This window comes from Tursiops truncatus, chromosome 4 (genome assembly GCF_011762595.2).
Source record: "Tursiops truncatus isolate mTurTru1 chromosome 4, mTurTru1.mat.Y, whole genome shotgun sequence".
NCBI classification, from domain to species: domain Eukaryota; kingdom Metazoa; phylum Chordata; class Mammalia; order Artiodactyla; family Delphinidae; genus Tursiops; species Tursiops truncatus.
The window spans coordinates 54,587,878-54,593,877 of record NC_047037.1 but is presented as its reverse complement, the minus strand read 5'-3'; positions in this window follow the sequence as shown (position 1 = coordinate 54,593,877).

Here is a 6,000-nt window from a genome sequence, read left to right as displayed (position 1 = left end):
ATGAGTAGCCATGTTTGAGTAGAAGAAGCATTAAATGTGTATAGAGAAGACTGATTACTGGTTGGAGAGAGTTGGACAGGAGGAAGGAAAAGGAGAGAAAGCTAGACCTAAAGATGGAATGGGGGCTCCCCTGGTGGAGCAGTGGTTAAGAATCCGCCTGCCAATGCAGGTGATACGGGTTCGAGCCCTGGTCCGGGAAGATCCCACATGCCGCAGAGCAACTAAGCCCGCGAGCCACAACTACTGAGCCTGAGCTCTGGAGCCCACAAGCCACAACTACTGAGCCCACGTGCTGCATCTACTGAAGACCGCGTGCTCTAGAGCCTGTGCTCCGCAACAAGAGAAGCCACGGCAGTGAGAAGCCTGCGCACCGCAACGAAGAGTAGCCCCTTCTCACCGCAACTAGAGAAAGCCTGCGTGCAACAACGAAGACCCAACACAGCCAAAAATGATAAATAAATAAATTTATATTAAAAAAAAAAAGATGGAATGGGTTAAAGTGATGTTTGCTAGAGATCTGCAGTGGTCCTTAACCAGGAAAGTTACATCATGAAAGCAGTCCTTTAGGGCAGTGATACTGCTGATATGCTAGAGAGGACGTGTGTGTGTGTGTGTGTGTGTGTGTGTGTGTGTGTGTGTGTGTGTGTGTGTGTGTGTGGTGTGGGAGTGGAGAGACTTGAAGTCAGGAAAACTTACTTGTCCTAAGGGGCACTTTGAAGAATCCACAAGTGAGAATACAGAGGCTACAGATTAGGATAAAAGTGGCAAGAATGGAGGCAAAAGGGCACATGTGAGACACATGGTCCCTGTATCCAGAAAGAGAACCTTGTCCCCAAGAATATTCTAGTTTCCAGCAGCAGCAGCCCACCACGTGACTGGTCTGTGCCTCCAGCCCCTGTCTCCTGGGGAACTGCCAGCCCACAGCAACCTGACAGCCTCAGCAACCAGCGGATCAGCAGTCATCTTTTTCTAAGAAAGAATCCAGCTTTGCTTCTGCATTTTTATCTCCTTTTCGAATGCCTTTGGAGTAATTACACTAAATATAGAAATGAGGCAAGATGAGCCGAGGAGTTCCATCGTGTTCTCTCCCTCTCCCGTCACCTAAGGGAGAACTTGCCTCAAATTCATCATTCTTACAACTCATGAACTGCACTTTCTACTCCAACTCCACTGGAACACTGCTTCTATCAGGCCGACCTGATCTGACCATTCCTTCATTCAGTCACGCACACACGCTTCAGTCAGCGACTATTCATCGAGTAGCTACTCTGTGTCGGCCCTGCTGAGGATTTAAAAGTTAAAATAACAACAACAATAAAAATTCCTGCATTATGGAGCATACATCCTAGCAGGGAGAGGCAAACAAGAAGTAAAGTATAGAGTATGTTAGAACCTAAGTGCAAAGAAGAGAAGTAGTGCAATGCCCACCATTATAGAATTCTTTTTTTTTTTTTTTGCTGCTGCCTTTCTAAACCGAGACTACTTTTCAAGATTCAAAGTAAATTTTCTTTCTACTCTGTGCCTTGCCTAACCATTTCAGCCCACAACAGCCTCATCTTGTTCAATACTTCTTATCATCTGCTCAAGTCTTTGGGTACTATTCATGCACACAACACTCCTCACTTTTGAAAAACATGTTCTAGGAAGAGATGTGGTTGTTCGTAAACATAGGAGCTTGAGAATTTTTCTTTTAAATGTTCAGTGTGATCGCATGACTTCTGTAGAAAGATGATACTGTTTTATAAGAGACTAATTGATGCATCTGAAATAATGAAGTAAAACTTGGAAGAAAAAGACATACTGACCTGTGTCGGAAATTGGAGGTTAGGCAATAAAAGGAAGGGGTGGGGTCCAGGCTGGACTGGAATAGATTTACAAGAAATGAAGAGGTCTTTGTAGTGAAGCCATGGGACAGCAGAAGAAAAAGGGTGGAAGGAATTTTTCTGGCGTAGAACATTTTAAGAGGAACACTGTAAGAGAAATATGTAAGAGAAAAAATATGAGGACATGGAAAAATAATAGGTAGGGACTTCCCTGGTGGTCCAGTGGTAGAGTATCCGCTTTACAATGCAAGTGATGCCGGTTCAATCCCTGGTGAGGGAACTAAGATCCCACATGCCGTGGGGCAACTAAGCCAGCGTGCCACGACTACTGAGCTCTCGAGCCTCAACTAGAGCCCGCTTGCTGCAAACTACAGAGCCCACGCACTCTGGAACCCATGCGCCACAACTAGAGAGAGAAAACCCTCATGCCACAGCTAGAAGCCCAAGCGTCACAATGAAAGATCCTGCATGCTGCAACTAAGACCCGACGCAACCAAAAATAAATTAAATAAATAAATAAATAATAAATAAATCTTAAAACAGAAAAAAAGAAGAAGAATAGGTGGAGCAGCATCTGAAGGAAAAATATGTGTTAATATAACTCTGTTCATGATAATGTCCTAAGAAGCTGAATATTTATAACCAGAGCAAGGCTAATCAGAGATATCCTCTGGACCAATAATCTTCAAGTTTGTCTGATAAGAAAAGTCCACTGCATGTTTTTCCAAATTATAAATTCCTAACTCTATCCCTAGATCAAATGAATTAGACTCTTCTAGGGAAATCACAAGGAATGTACATTTCTGTTTATTTTTATTTATTTATTTATTTATGGCTGCACTGGGTCTTCGTTGCGCGCGGGCTTTCTCTAGTTGCGGCGAGCGTGGGCTCCTCTTCGTTGTGGTGCATGGGCTTCTCACTGCAGTGACTTCTCTTGTTGTGGAGCACAGGCTCTAGGCGCTCAGGCTTCAGTAGTTGTGGCGCATGGGCTTAGTTGCTCCACGGCATGTGGGATCTTCCTGTACCAGGGCTCGAACCCATGTCCCCTGCATTGGCAGGTGGATTCCTGATCACTGCACCACCAGAGAAATCACTATGTTTCTGTTTAATATGTATTCTAAGTGATTCATTTGATTTGGTAAGTTTGGAAAACACAGTGGGTATCAGATTTTACTATCTACAATACTTTTTGGTTGTCATTAGCTTTGAGAAGAACCATAACTAACAATGGCCTAGGTGTAGGATAACGCTGGCAAAGCTGGTATGCCAACTCTCTGCCAGTTTATACTGGAAAGCTGTGGTAGATACTGTTGATTGGCCGACCAAGAGTCGTTCTCAACTGCCCTGCCATTTTCACTATAAAGTCCGGAAGAGCAATGCACTTTCCCATGTACCCTTGCTACTAGGCAGGTTCATGTGACTCATATTGGCCAATTAGATATAAGTTGAGGTTTTCTGGGGGCTTCTGAAAATGCTTTTGTTTTCTTGGTATAACAGGCAGACATGAGGTACCACCCCACACTTTCTTCCTGGTCAAATCCAGGTATGATGCCTCTGTAATCATAGCAACCATTTTGGGATTGAAGGGAATGAGCAGGAAGGACAAGAGAGACAATGACCCTAACATTGTGTGTCCAGATTGCTTGTTGTGGTTAGAAAGGAGGAGGCAGAGAGAATTTCTATTTCTAAAAGCCATTTATATTTATTTATTTATTTTCCGGTACGCGGGCCTCTCACTGTTGTGGCCTTTCCCGTTGCGGAGCACAGGCTCCGGACGCGCAGGCTCAGAGGCCATGGCTCACAGGCCCAGCCGCTCCACGGCATGTGGGATCCTCCCGGACCGGGGCACGAACCCGTGTCCCCTGCATCGGCAGGCGGACTCTCAACCACTGCGCCACCAGGGAAGCCCATCTAAAAGCCATTTTAAAAGCTGGTTTTCTATTCCTTGAAACTGAAAACATTCCTAACTAAATCAAAGGAGAAGTGGGGTAAGCCCAGGCCTGAGGCAAGAAAAGACCCCCTCATCTTTAGAAACACACGTGCATGAAAGGGTGGGCTCACCTTCTCATTAGGGGATAGATGAGGACAAGAGTACAAGGATTGAACCCTAGAATCTGAGTCTGAGGGAGAGTTCTAGAAGGGAATAGAACAGAGAAAGTTGATAGTCATGCCTGGGCTATCCTAAATAATAGGATATTTGCCCAGGATTAGGCAAAACTAATTTGCCTTAAAAGGATATGTTGTAACTTCACATTCCCTCAACAAAATGCAAAATTGGCACAAGCAATGTATAGTGAGTAGTAAAGGGAGATGCAGCTATCAGGGCATCTGTCTCATTGTGCTAAAAGCAATGCATCTGATAAATTGGTAACTTGTTTTTCTGATAATTTCATCTGGTAAAGGGTAAAGGAAACAACCAGAAGAACTGCTACTTTGTATTTAATTCTAACCAAATTAAAAAAAAAAAGACAGAGAGAGAACTGTTTGTGGAATGGATGTGGAGTCTGAGGAGAAAGCACACAGGTCACCTTAGATGGTATGATACCCAACAATGTCAAAAGTGCTCTTAGACACCAGGAAATTAGATTTTAGGAAGTTGAAGGGAAAGATGAGTCAGATTCAATGCCTAAAACTCTAAAGGAAAGATTATTTTGAAAGTCTTTCAAAAATGAAATTTTCAAGTCAACAAATATTTAAGGATCACCAGCAACATGGGACAATCTGTACCAGTAGCTGTAAAATTCTTACTCTCAAGGAATTAATTGTCCGTGGAGGGAGGAAAAGGGGACGAGCACTCAAATGCACAGCTACCATTTATTGAACATCTACTGTGAAAAACAATATGATTAAAAATTTATATATAATATGTAAAATATTTACAAATGTTTTGCAAGATAGATATTATCCTCAGTTAACAAAGAGACTAAATGTTTAGAATGGTTGAATAAATTGCTCAAAGCCTCACAGCTCATGAGGAAATGAGCCCAGCCCCCCTCCTCTTGCATTTATTGGATCAGCTTGGTCCCAGGGGCCTCATAAAGCAAAAGGAGCAAAAGGACACTCTGTTCCCTTCTACTTTCTCCCATGTATCTTCAAGAACACCAAGAGTTCATTGGCATGGATTTGGCCCCTAAAAGTAGAAGCTTTTAGCAATTGACTGCAAAGGAGTAAAATTAGTTCCATCTTTGAAACTGGAATATCTGCTAAACTCCTTGTGGGAGAATTCATTCCTTGAGCGAAGACTTACCATTATCAATCCTTCTATATTGAAAATCTTTCTCCTGAACTCTCAGCAGCGTAGGTAAATCAGCACTTAAAAAACAACTGCTTAGGGGCTTCCCTGGTGGCACAGTGGTTGAGAGTCCGCCTGTCAATGCGGGGGACACGGGTTCGTGCCCCGGTCCGGGAGGATCCCACATGCCACGGAGCGGCTGGGCCCGTGAGCCATGGCCGCTGGGCCTGCGCGTCCGGAGCCTGTGCTCCGCAACGGGAGAGGCCACAACAGTGAGAGGCCCGCGTACCGCAAAAAAAACAAAAAAACAAAAAAACAGCTTAATGACAGAATATGTAAAAAAGATTTAGCATTCTAAGAGAAGTTATATATTTAAAAAAATAAATCGACTCTTTAATGTTGAAAATAACATATTGTGCAATGTGTTCAGAAGCCTAAAATGTTAAGATGTGGATAAAATTATAACATAAGAGTTTTACTCGAAACATTTAATGAATTATATAATAAATCATCGTTGACTAAATAAAACGGAAGACTTGACCAGTTGTATATTGATCAAGTTTGGCATATACATGTATCTTTTTTTTTAAAAAATGTGAGTAAAACAAGCTAAACACTCACTTTCTTCACTTTAGCAGTTAATTCTTGACTGAATTATTGAAAAATTAAATTTACACTCCTATTATTTAGCTATGGAAATTCAACTTACATGTTTTAATAAAAAAAAATAAGAAAGCTAATGAGGCCACTAGAGGTGAGAAGTCTAGGAATTACGTCTGCAGAGGTTCACTGACTCTGCTTAAGAGGACAGCAACAAGAGGAAGGTTCAGCCAGAGAACTTCACTGAAGTGAAAGAGCCACACAACCAACCACACCCCCATTTCCTGTATATTCCTGGAAGGGGAAAATATCCAATAAACTGAACATGGAGATTACATTATAACA